This window comes from Neolamprologus brichardi, chromosome 1, assembly GCF_056152115.1.
Source record: "Neolamprologus brichardi isolate AB-2024 chromosome 1, ASM5615211v1, whole genome shotgun sequence".
Taxonomy (NCBI): domain Eukaryota; kingdom Metazoa; phylum Chordata; class Actinopteri; order Cichliformes; family Cichlidae; genus Neolamprologus; species Neolamprologus brichardi.
Genome location: NC_142104.1, coordinates 16,776,898 through 16,793,976, shown reverse-complemented (window position 1 = coordinate 16,793,976; position 17,079 = coordinate 16,776,898). Strand labels below are relative to the sequence as shown.

At 39.2% G+C, this 17,079-nt stretch overlaps 1 protein-coding gene across 1 annotated transcript in view; it reads right to left on the bottom strand.

The window, feature by feature from the left end:
• Nucleotides 1-385: 385 nt before the first annotated feature.
• mafa (MAF bZIP transcription factor a) overlaps nucleotides 386-17,079 on the bottom strand; it is a 72,177-nt gene continuing 55,483 nt past the window's right edge. Inside the window, exon 3 of the mRNA XM_006780001.3 lies at nucleotides 386-5,289. The gene's annotated coding sequence lies outside the window, so the exon portion shown is untranslated. The remainder of the gene's footprint in view (nucleotides 5,290-17,079) is intronic.

Sequence of the window (17,079 nt, the reverse complement as noted above, 5' to 3'; positions counted from 1 at the left end):
ATTTTTCAAGAGGCTCAGGTCAGCCTGGAGGTCAGGATTGAAGTAGAGGACTTGACACGGGTTGCTTCACTGTAATCCTTCCACCTTTGACCCCACTCCCACTACCCCATCCCTGTCTAGCTTGAGGTCACTGCTAATCATGACACTCCATCAGACATAGACACAGACAGCCAAAGTGTGTGTTTTTGTGTGTATGAAAAGGGGCTGTGTGTGACAGAAAGAAGAGCAGGGCATGGATATGTATGCTGCTGCATATTTCTGCAGTACAGAGTTGCATGGTGAGAAGAGCTGCTGTCAAGCATGTGTCTGTCACCAAAGTTACTGTATGTATGTGTGTATATATATATATATATATATATATATATATATATATATATATCCCATTTCAAATCTTTCTTCTAATAATATTTGCAGTATTACTTAACATAGAAATAGAGGATAGAGGTCATCTGGATAAGTTTATAGTTGTGTAGCTTAATGCTACACAAACACAAAATAAGAATTTAAAATCCACACTGGAAATTGTACCGCCATCCTTCATGATCAAAGTTGGTGGTTACTTAAAGAGCTCCAAATACCATGCCACTCTGTTATACAGTGTTAAGTGAGTCTTTTGTAGCTTTTTTGACTAAAAAGAATTTTGGGGTCTTACTATAAAATCTTAGCTTGTCAAATTTATACTCATATTTTCCAATAAATCGCCTTTTAGTCATGCATTTTTTCCATGATACATTTTTGCTATTTCCTGTTCAGAACAGTGATCTCTCTCTCTTGTGTGCCAGGGGTGGGGGGCAGCTATCACTTGCTACAGCATTGTGTCCTTGGCAGGATTCACATGTATGCGTAGTGTCAATACTTGATGGTTAAGATGCCTGAGGCTTGGGAAGTATCTTTGCTGGCACGATTGTCATAGCAACAACCAATCACTCACAAGGCAAGGTAACAGAACTTTGCTTAGCAGCTGGCATAGGATTAACTAGCTGCCTGTGACAAGCAACTGTCTTACACTCATGGGATAGTTTTATAACGGGATTTGACCTGCCAGCAGCTGTAATGAAGTAGTTGATGTAACATTGCCTTTTCACTATTCTGTATTGAGCATTGGTTGTCCACACAAAAGCTTTACACCATATCTTCAGCCACACATCCAGAAGGCAGACAGACTTGAAATAATCAAACAGGCCCATTTTATTCAGGTTGTTTTTCCTCTGTAGTGTTCTGTCTATGTGTTTACTCTGTCACTTGGCCCCAGTGTGCATCTGCTTCAATGATCCACAGGCATATGCAGCACACACACACAAGCTAGCCGGTGATGACACTAATCAAGTGTTTAGTCAGGAGGACATGGACTTATTAACCAGTTTAGAGAATGGGCTAGATCATAATCAAATAAAGTAGAGATAAGTTAATAAGGTGAGATCTTATAAAGTAAGCTCTGCGGCATTTATCCTGCCCGAAATGGCTCTAGTATGCTGCTACGCACTGTGACACACAAGCACAGTACATAGTTAAGGGGAACATGTAGCAATCTCTCTTTATCACATGCATTGTTCTTCCCCAACATGGTGCTGTCTTTTGTCTTCTAGCCTTGCTCTTTCACTGTTTTTATTAGACATGGGTGAAGCACCTCAGTAGTCCAGTATAAGCCAGACCTCTCTTGGCCTAATCCAAAAATAAGATTGTGGAGCTACTTTATCCTGATACCCCACTGACCACAGAGATGTCAGAGATGACCACTTTACCGAAGCTGATCATAATCTGCCCAGGGGCGACAGGGAGAGGAAATAAGTAAATGAAGATACTGTGTTAAAGACATGACTGAAGTATTTAAGAGGGAACGTTGTGAAGAAATAGAAGAATTTGGTGTATAAGAAAGAGGTGGGTGAATGGGGGGAGGAGCAAGATGAGAAGAAAACTGATTAAGTGGGGCCCATATGAAGGAGCCAGAGGAGAGAAAGGCAGCGGGCAAGACCCAGTAGGGGGTAAATCCGAATCAGTAGAGCTATATCCCTGATATCCCTGCCCCCTCCTCTCCAGCGTATCCATCATGTTAATATACATACAGCGTGGCCCTCTGGGTAATATATCTTTGACCTGTGATTACACTAACAGCTTATTGTTTGCACACTGAACAATCCCATTATGTCGACGATCTGTTTACATACAGCCTTGCTGTTTAGATTAGCTTGCTGTGCGCGTGTGTGTGCGTCTGTCACAAAAAGATCAAGGATGTGCTTCTGTGCTTGTATGCATTTACACACGTTTTGTGTGTTAAGGTGTATAGCTGTCTATATTGTTCTGGCCCTGTCCAGTTTTATTGCTGGGTAGTGTTTAAACACTGCAATCAAAAACATGGAAAGCACATCTACCTGTCACATACGGCTTCATCTTTGTTTCACTTCTAACAAAGTGGAAAGCCTTGACACTCAGACCACACACAGTCTCATATTTGAATGACATCTTCATCCTTTTCTGTGTTTTAAATCTTCCTTAACTAATCACCACTAAGTCAGAAGTCCAAATTTCAAGTCAGTTTACATGTTGACTGTAAATAGCTTTGGTGTGCTATGACAATATTTGATTTAAGAAGATTTGCTCACATAAATTGTAAGACCTACTTTGTGTAAGACACACAAATTGGTATTCTGTACAATTAGTACATGTATTCTGCTAAAATTCTATTTTTATGGTGCAGCATTTTGATTTATGTCTTTTATTAATTTTACTCCAAAAGAAAGCACCTGTTTTGCAGAGTTGATGTCGTTTCCTACTTCAACTGCATTTTTGATGGTTGAGAAATTTCTGCAGCTGCATCCAGAAAGAGTACAGATGTAGTGGGCAGGCATTACAGAAGCACAGAGGGTATTGGGTATTTGGCCACAAGGGTGAACATCTGGTGGAGCAGAGGGCCATACTCATTAACACAAAGTTAACCTTAGACAGGACATTAGGTCATGACAGCCCAGAGAGCTGTATGATAGTAATAGATGGGGTCAAGGGGTTATTGAAATTTTTTTAAAAATTGACAAATAAGTGGACCGACCAGTAAAGTATGTCAACATAAGCTTAGTACAACCTTAAATTTTGATCAGAAATGAAGCTGTGAAATTACACAAAAAAAGAAAAAAAAATCTCCTTTCAGCCCAGCCTTGTTTCCTTTCCTTCCCCTCCTCTGCTTTGCTCTTGGACTTCTCTGTCAGTGCATACACTCATTGAGACGTGCAAATCCCTTTGACACTGGATGAATAGACAGTTGCTGGCAGGATGCCCTATGCCACTTTGTGCGCTGCCACTTAATTGGAGCGCCCCAGTTTTCCTTCTCTTCTTCTACCCACATTCGCTGTGGCCAGATTCTGTGTGACATCAGCAGGGACAGTATGTGTTCCTTCAGAGAGTTTAAACTTTATCAGAACTGCTGTTTGCTGGAAGACAACATGTCACAGTAGACATCAAACTGTTTCTGTCACCTTACTGTAAATCTCCTGCCATCAAATATGGAGATGTAAAGCTGTCAAAGGGCTTGCATTGGTTTAGAGAGTCAATCCACTCACTACCTGCTCATCCTCTTGTTTGAATAAAGGTCACATTCCATCTACAAATCAACATGCAAAGTACAGCATCTGAGACTATACATACTTGACATAGTGTACATATATACAGCAACATATTTGAGAGGCATTGTGTATGATTGAGCATCTCTATGCATGCGTCATATGTGTGTACTTGTTGGGCATTGGTTTGGTTTCTCCCATTGCCATATAGATCCATCCAAAGCATGTAATGCTGAACTCTCCTCGTGAGGCTCTAGAGGGACATGCAGCAGAAACGTGGGGTAGTAGAGGGGGGTCAGTGTGAAGACATGGATTTCTTGATGCACAGCAGAACACTGAGAGGTAGAGGATGCACAACGGTGGAGATGAGGTCTTCAACAAGCTAGAAATTATCCCTGTTGTCCATGCAAAAGGATTTCTGTCTTCACCAGTGAGGGCCTAATCCTTGAGGTCATCTCTTCATTGGCTTGGTACGATGTCAGTCAGTCCTTTTGGTTAGCTTCATAGTCCACTGAAGGCAGAGGCCAGAATCCTCATTTCTACATTGCAGTTACTGAGGTCTTCTTTTGCCCCTGTGTAGGCTCAGGACTGGAGCACAGTTTCAAACCATGCAAAGAAAAAAATGTGTCCCTCTCAGGCTAACAGCAGCTTTGCTACAACAGTTACGAAGTGGGCATGAGAGGGCAGGGCAGTTGTTGTAGTAGAAAATAATAAATAAGAAGACAATGGGAGAAATCTGTAAATGATATATTAAAAAAAAAAAAAACAAAAAGAAAAAAAAAAACAGTACATCAAATATTAAACCTAATACTTAGAGGTGCTATGTTCGAATCATGGCTTTGGCAAATTGCCTGCTTCTTCTGTTCAATTTGCCTGTTTCCCAATGGAATTCACTGATGATAGCAAAGGAGTTTCTGTTGTATAATCATTGTAATGTGGCCGAATAAATTTTATCTGTTCAGACAGTATCCAGGTATCTGAGACTAAATCACTGGCCATCAGAAAATATCTTCAGCTATTTTAAACTTTCAAAAATGTTGTCTGAAATATCCACATACTGAGATTTGTGATCTAAGAGCGTGGTAAATATACACTAAAGTCTGATCCATGCGGTTGTCTTCATTTGTCTCTATTTACACGTACTAGTGTGGATACTGGAGAGGAAGACTAGGCTGAGAATAAGAACAATTGTAAGTACAGTTTTTACAATCAAATTAACTTCAAAGACTAGAGAAGCAATATCTGAAATGATAGCTACATGGGCTCTGAATAGGTAAGAATACTGATTTTATATGGAAAATATTGAACCATGGGTATTCTATTCACAGTAATGAAGGTTTATGAATTTGGTGAGAGCAACTCGGTACGTTTCCTATATTAGGAATAAGAATAGGGTTTTATTGTGATCTATTTACAGAAGCATGCATCAGTGATCTTCCCATCAAAGAGAATCAACCATCTCCTGATTATGAGTCTCTGTGATTTTTATTTTTGTTTTATTTTATTTTATTTGTTTTTTATTTTTGTGGTTTTGTAGAAAAAAGCTGGAGGTAAAATATTGGGAAAGGAAACAGGAGTAGTAAGAGGCTTTTCAAGAATCGCTGTAGAGATTTTGAAGAATTCCAGCGGGCCTTGTTTGTTGTTCTTCGGGAAATAATTTTGAATGTTGTGCTTTGTAGGTGTCTCGGTGCAATTGGTCAGTCGCTTTGATGTCATCACTGCTCAGTCATTAGGTTATCTGTTAATGGAGAGAGACAGAAAGAGAAAGGGGGGAGGAGGGGTTGGACAAGAAAAGAAGACAAGAATTAAAGTGGGAGTCATACTGCAATTGACTAGTGTTGTTTTTCCATGTACGCCGTGAACACACACACGCACATACAAACACACACACACAGTTGTGTTTTCATATCTTTGTGGTGACATCTAATTGACATAATGCTTTCCCTAGTTGCTTACCATTACCCTAACCATCAAAAATGAATGCCTAACCGTAACCCTTACCCTAAACCTACCCATAACCTAATTATAACTCTGACACTAAAACCACATTTTGAGTCTCAAAAATGCCTTCAAACTCGTGTGGACAGGCATTTTGTTCCCATAAGGGCTGTTGGTCCCCACAATTATAGTAAACTTTTTGGTCCCCACAAAGATATGTAAACACACACACACACACACACACACACACACACACACACACACACACACACACACTAAGTACACCTCAAGACTGTGAGTGAAGTCCACATTGTGAGCAATACAGGACCCTTCTCTGAACTGTGCGTGCTTGTCCAGGGTTTATTGTGACACACAGTAAGCAACAGTCACTGCACTTGAAGTGTGGGATGGGCTCTGCTGTCACTGGTCCCAGTGTAAAAACAAAGGCAGAATGACCACCCTGTGAGTGTACATGGAAAGCCCACTTGGCTGAGATTCAGAGTGACAGTGGCGTCAGCATGGGGGGGTGACTCTATAATCAGCTTCAATTAAGGCCAAGGAGAGATGAGGCAATTCACTAACAGCATGGGTGAGTCTAATTTAATTCTATTAAAATATTATTTAGTCTGGTTGTGATTTACCATTTTGAACCATAAACATTTTTTTTACACATTTTCTTTATTGTGTTGTGTGTTTCTAAAAAGTTTCGGGAGACCTTCCAGCATCTTGTGCACTGTGAAAGAATGATTCATGTGGCCAGAGGGAGGTCTTTGTGGGTGGGCCATTAGACACAGAGACTATAGTGGAATTCAGCTGCTATCTACTGGAGATCCAATTACATGACCCTACTGTAAAGGTGCTGCCTGCACCCATTATAAATCACCATAAACAAAGTATTGGCATTGCTTTGCATACCATCACAGCTCCACTGATGCTGGTTGAATCTATACATTTTTATGTCATTGTATTTACATTGTGTCCATTTGTGGAAAATGTTTTTACTTTTATCTATTTATATTTTGTTTAATTTTGCCTAACATGAGTCCTAAGGACATGATGAGTGATGGTAAAATATACACTTAAGAATATGATTTATGATTAGGATTTCTAGTAGTTTTACATTATTATAATCAAGTATTTTAGATTTTGCTGTTATTTGTAGTTGCATATAAATACATGTACACAGTCTAGCTTCATCAGTGGTGCCTCTTCCTGTGTTTGCCTTCGGTTAGTTACGGCACAAATCACTACAAGTGTCTTTTTTTGTCCAGCTTTTGCACAGCAGCTAGCCATGTTCTTTGAGCTAACATGCTCGCAAGTGAGATCGCAGCTATTACCCCAGGGCATGCTACGTCCATTCTCAGAGAACTGCTACCGTCAAGACTACATCCTCTCCAAACAGAATGTAGTCCCAAGGTGTGTGATAACAGAGGATGTGATGGGAATGCAGGGCCACTTGGACTTCTAAAGCCAGGTGTTAGCACTTCAGCTCACTGCCTCATCAATAATTGACAGAGGCAAACCAATCAGAACAATTTGCTCCCCACAGCGAAGTGCTAGAGCAGCCTAACACCAGTGAATCATTAATGAGGCAATTAGCTGAAATGGTTAGACGGTTAGCCCTCACTGGCAGCACTCCTGTGACTCTACTGTGACGGTCCTCCTCATACAAAAGCTGTGCATGATAGAGTAATGTACAGGCCAACACAAGCTGAGGGAGAAGATGAGTAGAATCACACAGCAGTGCCTGGATACAGAAGGTTGGAGTGTAACTTGCGTCAGTGATGCCAGCTCTCCATCTGTTGACCACTGCTCAGAGGGCCAATAACGGGAACAAACCCAATTGGCCATTACCATGGGAGATTGACCTTTATTGGTTGTTGTTACCATTGCACAGACCAAGCGAAGCTGTCTCCTGGGTGATTCAAGTGTGGGAGAGTCTTTATGGACAGGGATGAAATCGACCTCAGTGACATCACTCAAACACGGGGAAAGCAACAACTACAATAACAGCAAAGATGGAGTTTGGCTTTGAAGACCAGAGATCCTGGATTGTTGTTTGAGAGGAAAATCAAAGTCCCAAGGGAGCTGCTCACAAAGCCTCATCGATTAGCCATATTGGAACCATTTTATAGTTTATCGATGTTCCTCTGCCTGCACTCTCAGCCCTGGGTCCAGTACAGGCTCAATTAAACCAGCCACCTTGATCTCAGGAACAAACCATGTGAATACTACATACTGCATAGATTATTCCCAAACACACACTCAGTGTTGTTCACCCTCATCAAAAGTAAATGGTTTTTTTTTAAACTTTTGTTCAGGCAAAATGACCAAAGAAAAAATACGAGGCAAATATGATGAACTAATTACAGCCAGCCAGTTGTGTCATGCTCACCTTTATTTTACTGGAATTCACCTTTAATATTTTAATTTAGTTAAACATTGATACAAACTCTAAGAGCTGAGATTTTTCTGGCATTTGAAAGAGGACATGTTAGAAATGTTTAAGAACCAGTGCTGTATGATAACCTTTTAGGAGTCACATACAGAAAGGGCCTAAGGGGTCTGCAGGTTTTCATGCCAAGCAAAAAAACAAGACAAAAACTATGACAGTATATATACAGTATATGTTTACAGATAGTATACAATGATAAATTATAGTAATGAGAACATGGAATACTGTTGGAGCTATGAGTTTTTATTTCCATGTTTGTATTTTATTTATTCCTTTTCCTTCCTGGGAACTGTTTTACCAGAGTATAATCTTATTTTTGTTTGATTGATGTTTGAGTTTCAAGTATTTTGTCTTTGAACTACAAATGTCAAGCATGTGCTTATGAAAGAACTACTGTTTACTGGTTTCACGCAAAGCACTTTTTATGTGCAACAGAGAAGGGAAAAAAAACTTCTAGTACAAGGAGAAAAAAATAGCTTTTACCTGCCCCATTGTTTTCTCCCATTTTAAAACTCAATATCTTGGAAGGCCTGAAAAAGTCCCTCTTGTTTGGAAAATGATTTAGTATAACAACAGCAAGAAGTTCACACACAGCTTAGTTAATGCTTGTTATTTAAATTCCTTTGATTCGATTTGCATCATTGTGAACAGAAACCGGAAGAGATTGCAACCTTTAGGAGAATTATTACCTGGACTTAGTTTCAAAGAGCTGCTTTAACAGGTCTTCAAATCTGTCAAAAAAAAAAAAGGAGTCTTTAAATGGTTAGGATAATTTCATTCATACAATAAATAAATAAAAAGGGACCTTTTAATCTGTCTTTTCTTCATGCTTTCATTTAATATCATTTCAATCACGAGTTGCTCTGGGACTGTACTAACATTTTACTACACTTATCTCAAAACAATACTGGAGTCATTATTCATTTTCATAAAATTGGTTGGGGTCATTCTGTCTGTTTGGAAAGTTCAAAAGCTTGTCAGGAAATTTAAACCTGATTATTTGGTTTTCCTAAGTTAAGAAGAAAATGAAATATACATTAAAGATTCTTTTCTTAAATCCATATTTAAATACGGAAAGGGACTTTTGAGATTTCTACCTATATCTTTTGCGTGTATGCCCTGAAAATTATTGCTTTTGACAAAGAAGTGTAAAAGCAATTGATTAAAGACTGGGTCAGTCTGTGCTGCTGATATTGACACTTTTGCAGATATTGTAGACAGCTAGTCTCTGTTTAATGATTGCTATTCACTTTTATGGCCCTCTCAGGATGTCATCCTCAACAAATATTTGCAAACAGGAAATTTGCAATATGACTTGAGAGAGTAATAACCCTGGTACCTATGTGTTTTGAGATTAACATGTAATTAAAATAGTAAATCAATATTTATTAAGCAGTAGTACAAAACACATAATAAATGTAGCCAGGTCATATAATGAGTCACATGGTAGTGGTTGTGCCCTTCCAAGTTGCATTCTCCACTGCAAATATTTAGCTGTGAAAACAACTTAGAAAGCTAGAAAATAGCTTTGAAATGAATTAGGCATGCTGTAAATTACTAGAAAGACACAGACACCCATGCCCTGCACAAATGGAAGTGCTTCTGCAGGTGCAAATTCTCACCTCAGCCTGAGACCCCTTCCTTTCCAAACCACACTTTTTAAATGTGGAGTCTATACTTTTTTCACTTCCACACCACAGCTTTTCCCCACAGTTATCACTTTAAGATTTTCATGCGCTCACTAGATACAACGACAGACAAAAAAAAAGCACCTGAAAGCAATCCACCACTTACAGCACTGACGACAAAGCACAGAGTAAAGCAGCAGCACAGGCCACTGTCCATACTTTCCAGCGTGTACTGGAATATGAAAGGGAGATGTTAAAAGCTTAATGGACTGCTGCTCTTATTGTTTAAAAATTGCTCAACATATAAATGGCTGAATAAAGAAAGACCAACCATCACGGGTTGGCCTCAATTATGCATTGAAAATAAAGTTATGAGCTAGTGTTTGAATTATTGATGCTGGCACCGGGAACAAGAGCATGTTGGCAATGTGTCACTGGTTTTTTGCTGATGCTTCATGTTGTATTGATAATTTTTCATCTAAAAAGCCCATGAAGTCTTGATCTGTGAAAGATGGAAAAACACACCATGAATATTGGAAATCTAATGCAATATTACTGGAAGAGGGAAACATATAGCATAACGTCGAGTAACATAATGAAAACTAAAAATAATAAAAAGGTAATGTAGTTTAGAGCCATAGCTTGCACAGTGTAATCTCTAAAAATCGTATAGTTTTTTCCAGTAAAAGAATTGAAACAATCGACCACATTCAGTGCTTGGTACTGGGACTGTCCCATAAGGGTGACACATTTCCTGAGATGCAAATGCTTGTGGTACATTCGCTGATAGCCTTTTTTTTTAAAAAAGAAAAAAAATTCTCACCGACTAAAACACTCCCCACTTAAACATCCATTTGCCATGAAATGATAAGAGAATATGTAATGAAAAAAAAAATCTTAACGTAACATTAAATAAATTTTCAAAATATGAGTTAGACATTGTGACTAAAAGTAGCTCTAGCAGATGAAAGAGTAGAGAGTGAGAAAGACAACAGCGAAACAAGATTAAAAAAGAAGAAAAAAAAACAGGATTTGATTGTATTCAGATTTTCTGTGAATTCATTTAAATGGTCTCTAGCAAACTTAGGTGACCCAGGAATGTACAACTTTATTGCATGCGCAATAAAATCACCATGAACGTGTTCATAACCGACGCCAAATCATCACTAATCAGAATAGACCTTGATTTGATATCACAATAGACTTAAGTGTGGAAATTCCCTATTATTATTATTAATAATATCTGCTCAGCATTTATGTCTGTGAACATTGTATTATTCTGGTTAACCTTTTACAGTCCCCCTGTTAAGAAGACTTAAACGGAGACACAGATTACCCAATCAGATCCTGTGTTCAAAGAATCAGCCACAATGAGGGCAACACCACATTCCTTTAGTGTTTCATAATCTGCGGCTATTTAGCGTCATCCGCACAGCCAAACACTGAGGTAAATAACTTTTAGCATTCATACATTTTTCTTCTTTTGCCTTTGCACATTTATCTTGTTATATTTAAATTTTTGATTCCAATGCACGCACACATTGATTTTTTTAAAGTCATGGTAAAATACATTATGCTAGAAAACACCCTTTCTTTTCAGCTCAGTTTACACATGAGTGGTAGAGTTCATTTAAATTTAAAAAACATAAACATCTACAGAACAGAAAAATAAAACTTTGCTTCATTGCACTTCAGTCTGACGACATTATTTTCATTTTCTGTTTAAAATATAAATATGTCAAATATTACTATATGCTATATGCTCATTCAATAAAACTGAAACCCTCTTCAAATTGGGGAATTGTAAATTTAATTGTATAACTAATAGTTATACATGCAAATGCATTTCATATATATATATATATATATATATATATAAAACTATGACATATGTGTTAATGTCATAGTTTTAATTTTATTCAAATTATTCCAATTCTTTTGGCTATGCAGCTGACATTTTCAATAGGCATAGAAAAAGCTCAGTGAATCATTTGTCAAAGTTTTAACATGAAAAGGCTTAGACAGGGAGATCAAAAGAAAAATACATGAGTGAAACTGAACTGAAAAGCAAGTGCTTGTGAAATTTCTCACAAAGCATTATGACTGGACTTCGCCCACGGCTGAGTTTTAGGCCAGTCACAATCAGCCATTCAAAATATCTTTTTGTATGATTCAGTGAGCTCCACTCGTGTCCTCTACAAGCAGCATCCTCGCTGTAGTGGATGCTTGAGTCAAACAACCACAGGTCACATCTACCTCTTCTACTTCATCTCATACCTCTGCTGCCTACTCATGAGTGCCTTTGGATGTGCACATCACAGCTTTAAAAAATGTCATGTGGATAGTTTTTCTTTTCTTTTTCTCGCCACTGTGTGTCAGTTTCACGCTGCTGTGACTCAACTTCTGTCACGTTAGGTCTTTCATCTCGGCATCGGCATCTGCTAAGATACTCTTACTTTTATTTCCGATAAATGACTGATTTTACGTTTAGCTGGCAGTCAAAGGGCCACTGTTAACCTTTCCACACCTCCACAACAGACTTTTTTTTCACCTCATTTGTAAGGTGTGAGATGTGTGCTCTTTGAGAATCGCCTACTATCTTCCTTTCCAAGGTCCCATAATGTTAACCTGTGGAGGAGCCGCTGAAGAGCTCAATACCCATCAGACTGCTAAAATAAATACATTTATCACAGCGGGATACTTGCTACACCACGCTACTACAGCCCGTTACATCTGATCGGAGGCAGAGATACCCAGGCTCATTCTGTAGCTAGAGAAGCTCTGATCAAACTGTCTACGTGTCCTGTTTTAAAAAAAAAAAAAAGAATTACAAGTCGTACAACACTTGGATTTTCATTTTCCTCGGTTTGAACAAGAAGATGACAGGCTTATGTCTCTTTCCAGTTAAAAAAGAACAACGCTTTTGACTGTGTTCTCCATCTTTTGCTGCGGGTTGAGACAGCTCTCTGGGTTTTAAAATCTCATCTGAGGAAATGCTCCTTCTGTCCTCCCTCTGCTGCAGATAAAGAACAGGCGTTTGAGTAATTATGGTGCATTATCGCCAAGGAACGTTTCATTGCTACATTTTAAGCTGTGTAGTGAGCGGTGACAAACGAACGACCATTTTAATTTCTATCAGGAGGAAAAACACATGGCTGGAGCCAATGAAGTCAGCTCTCTCATTCTGCCACTGACTGAGACCATCTGGACCAAATAAAGTTTTTCCCTTTGAATCAACAGCTGTTGGAAATTGCACGGGAACACTCCTTGTCTGTAGATCAGTCTTTTATTTTTCATTCTTTTCACTCTTTTTAATGCTAGCAGTGTTTGTTTTATGGTTTTAGTGCCGGATTTGATCAGTGCTCACAGAAGAAAGTAAAATAAAACATGGCTGTCTAAATGCACCTGTTTCCCCTCATTTCCCCCCCTTTGCACATCTTTCAGTCTGTATCTCTTTCTCTCTACCCCTGCTTGTTCTATGGTGGTAATCTTAGGGCTGACCATGTCAGTCAATCTTTCAGTGGCTGACAGTTTTACAACACATGCACTACACTGATGGGTAACATCACTCACATAACGAGACAGAGTGAGAGGGTGGGGAAGGACTGAACTAACGGAAGTAAAAATAACAGCTCACCTATCTTACACAAACACGGTGAGAGAGGAAAGAGTCAATTTTATCTCAGTTTCATCTATGAAACTGAACATTTTTTTTCATGATTTCATAAGGTTTTGAACTCAGAGGTAGATTTTCCACTATGCGCTGCGGAGATGGAGTCACAGTGGTTTTCTCTTTCCATTGGCCAGAGAGGAGAATTTGTTCCACTCTGCTGACAGATATGATTTTTAACACTTCATTTTATCCTGGATTATTATTTTAGGGCCCAGTCATTAACATTTTTTAGCAATGAACCTAAACTGTCTGAGGCATTTAGAGCAGTATTGCCTATGTTACAAATCACCTTGGTGAGCACTAATTTTCCTACTGAAGACTCGAAGAACAAAAATGTTATTTATGCCAAAAGTATGATCAAACATGAACACTTTTCATGTTTCACATACAGATTTTTTTTAATATATATATATATAAAACATTTGATGATTCATGAGTTCAACAGTTTTTATTTTTAAAGGCAGTGTTTTCAGTCCGGAAGTTCACAACAGACAGGATAGAGTTTTTTGTTGAAGCTGCCAGTCCACATCCTGGACAGCTGGGTCAGCAGAAAGCCATAAGTATGCACATTTGGGCCTGGAATTCTACTTACATTTTACTTACATCAAATGGTTTCAGGCAAATGTGGTGATAATAAAAAAAAATCCTCCACACTATACTGTAGCTGGTAAACTAAGGAAGAAAAAGAAAAAGAGAGCAACTATTTACACCTTAAATAAACATTTTCTATTTCTTTGACAGCTTTCAGTAAATTATTAACAAAATAAATGTCATTTTATTTGTGGATACAAACTAAATGGGTTAATATCAGCTTTTATATCAGTCTGATATCTGATAGAGCTAATGATTAATTAAGTGAAGCCATGCCATGCACTGCAGTGGCACAAGCAGCAGTCTCTCTGGAGAGTCAGGGGAGCCAAAGTCCTAAGTGGTCCCCAGAAAGTAGGAGGCGAAAAGCCGCCCATAGGAGAGAGATGATCAAGTCAATCTGTTTGTCTGTTTATGGCAAAAGGCGGAGGAAGCATCCTGCCACCCTGCACTGTCATATGGGAGTCAGGCTCCCACAAACACATGCTTAATGACTTCATTTATTCACCCCGTCACTATTGCTTTCTCTCCGTCTTTCTGTTTTTTTCTAATGATTTTGCCCATATGTGCTTTCACTTTTCTGTCCCATTGGGATATTATTAGTAATGGGTGCAAGGTTAGCATCTGAACTAGTTTGTCTGGGTTGTGTAGGATTATATGTGGATACTTGTGAATAGATATAAGACAGGATTACAGAATGGGTGCCAGTACAAACTTAGAATAGTGAAGAGTAGGGTCAGATAGTTCCCAGTGACGAGCTGATGGAAGGCCATGTGATTCATGTCAGTGACATCTGGGCCAACACTGCCAGGACATCGATCAGACTAAATCTCTGGAAGGTCTCTCAAAAGGTTTATTCTTAAATCTATGCTGACAGGCGATGACATGATGGAGACGGGGCTGGTGAATTGATTGTGTCCTCTCTCTCCTTTCACTTTTCTGCTCGCACTCCTACTTCTTCTGGAGTCTCTCTCCTCCCTCGCCTCTTTGTCCCATCACTCTGCTTTCCATCTCTCCTTCTCCCCCCGCCTCCTTTTTTTTTCTCCACCCGGCTGTACTCATCGCTTGAATGTGTCGAGCGCAAGATGTCAGATTATTTCCCAGCAGACACTGCGCTGTGTGACAGAGGACTAGAGCTGTATATCACTCGATGACACTTCTTTTGCCTCCCCCTCTTCACGCAGACAACATCAAATATTGCCAGGCCTTTTTGATCACTTAAAAGGCTTGTATTAGGAGAAGAGTTCATGCCTAAACAAAAGCAAACAAAGTGTTTCATCTGTTGTGTTCGTCGGTCGCCCATATGTGTGCGGTAACAGTTTTTCTATCAGAAATGTGGCAAACCACAGTGACTCGCACATTATAGGACTTAAAAGAAGTCTCAATCCATATGCCAAAAGAGAAAAAAACAGCCATTTTTTCACCACTTTTAAGTTACATGTGATTATTACTTTTTATAAGTTTGCATTTTTTACAACAATAAAACATAAAAATCCCTGCAGTTCTCTGATTGTTTATTTTCTCTAAAAGCAGGCTTCATTCCATGCCTTGTAATTTTAATTGAATGCACTGAGGACTTAAACTTGGGTGGGGTCGGCCCAGTATCCAGGCCAACCGCTCAGCATATTGTTTCTGTGGCACCTGTCTCCCCAGATTAATAACTCCAAAGTCTGTGCTGGCAAAGCATGCATGGATACCAGAAATTACAATACTAATTCAGCGCTAGGGATTTATACACCCGCCTCTCCCAGGATTTATGGCGAAAGAGAACTGGGGAGGGAGAAAGAGAGAGAGGAAGAGAGACTAATAATGCTAGCGAAAGTGATTAGCTCAATGGGAGAAATTGTGCGTTTGTAGTCCTGCGATTATTATTGTGTTTCTCATCACATAATGAGTTTGAACAATGCAGTTAATGGCATTATTGGCGGGCAACCAGGAACGGGGTGTATATAAGCTTGATAGCACTTTTTCGTCAATAAATCACTCCAGTGCACATGGCAATATTTAAATCTATGTTATTAAAATTGTTGGAACAACACTATCAGATTTATGTTGTGTTATTTTATTATGGATTGATTATCATCATCACAGGCATATCTGATTTGCGTGGAGGCAGCTGGAGCGTGGTTGGTTTAATCCATTTTGATTGCTCTGCAGAGGAATGCAGCTGCTTTGCTTGAGTGGACAACAACTTGCTGTGCACCTCTTATGATTGTCTCAAACAGAAAAAAACAAGACTAGTGTTTGTCTTTGTTTTCTTCACTGATATTTGTACAATTTCTCTCAACTATCAGTTATGTTGACCTGTTATGGAAATCCTTGAAACGTCTCTGTTCTCTATCGTGTTATCATTTCAAGAGAAAATAGATCATGAATGAAAAGCACTGCTATTATTACTTCCTCTTTGACTGTACACTAGCTCATTTATCTTCGTAAGGCTTGAGACATAGGGAGTCTTAGAATCATTGATGAAAGCATTATGAATCACTTCACTCCAAAAGCCAATTGTATTCAGGCGATGAAGACAAATGAAAAGGAGTCGCATAAAAGGCAGACTGGATTGTCCAAGTAATTTTAGATGCAATAAAATGGAAAAGAGACAGTGGGAAGAAAATATGTTAAGCCAGACAAACACAACAGTGGAGAAAGAGTAAGAGCAGGAGTGTGGCCACTACGTAGACACACACACCGCTCTCTGTTTACAAAGTAACCTGATGAGAATCTAATTATAATCAGTTTGTTTACTTGATTTGAGATGAATGAAAATTTAGGTAGGCTGCACTGTGAAGATGAGATCAGTCTCAGCACGAAGAGTCAGTCTAGTATGTCCACTCGCCAATACGACAGCAGAATTACAGGCACTGAGAACTGTGACAACCCTGAAATTACAATTGAGTTTCACTCCTTCCTGCTTCCACACTTACCTCCCCCACCCCCCCCCACCCCGCAATACTTTCTTTCTCATTCTCTCGCTCTCTCTTTCTCCCTCTGATGGCTCAATAACAGGTGCCATGCTAAGAGAGCTGTTACAGCCGTCCCTGAGTGGTTGTGTCAGCAGCAACGTTAGGTTTGAGCTTTCCAACCTGCTCACCATGCAGGAAAAGGGAAAAAAGAGAATGAGGAAAAAAAATCTCTCTGGTCCCCAAATGATGCCCGCTGGGAGCCATCGTGCGCTAAATTTCGCCGGGTGTTTCTCCCCTCTTTTCTGTCTTGTGGCCCCCGGACTCCGATTTACAGACATAGCCA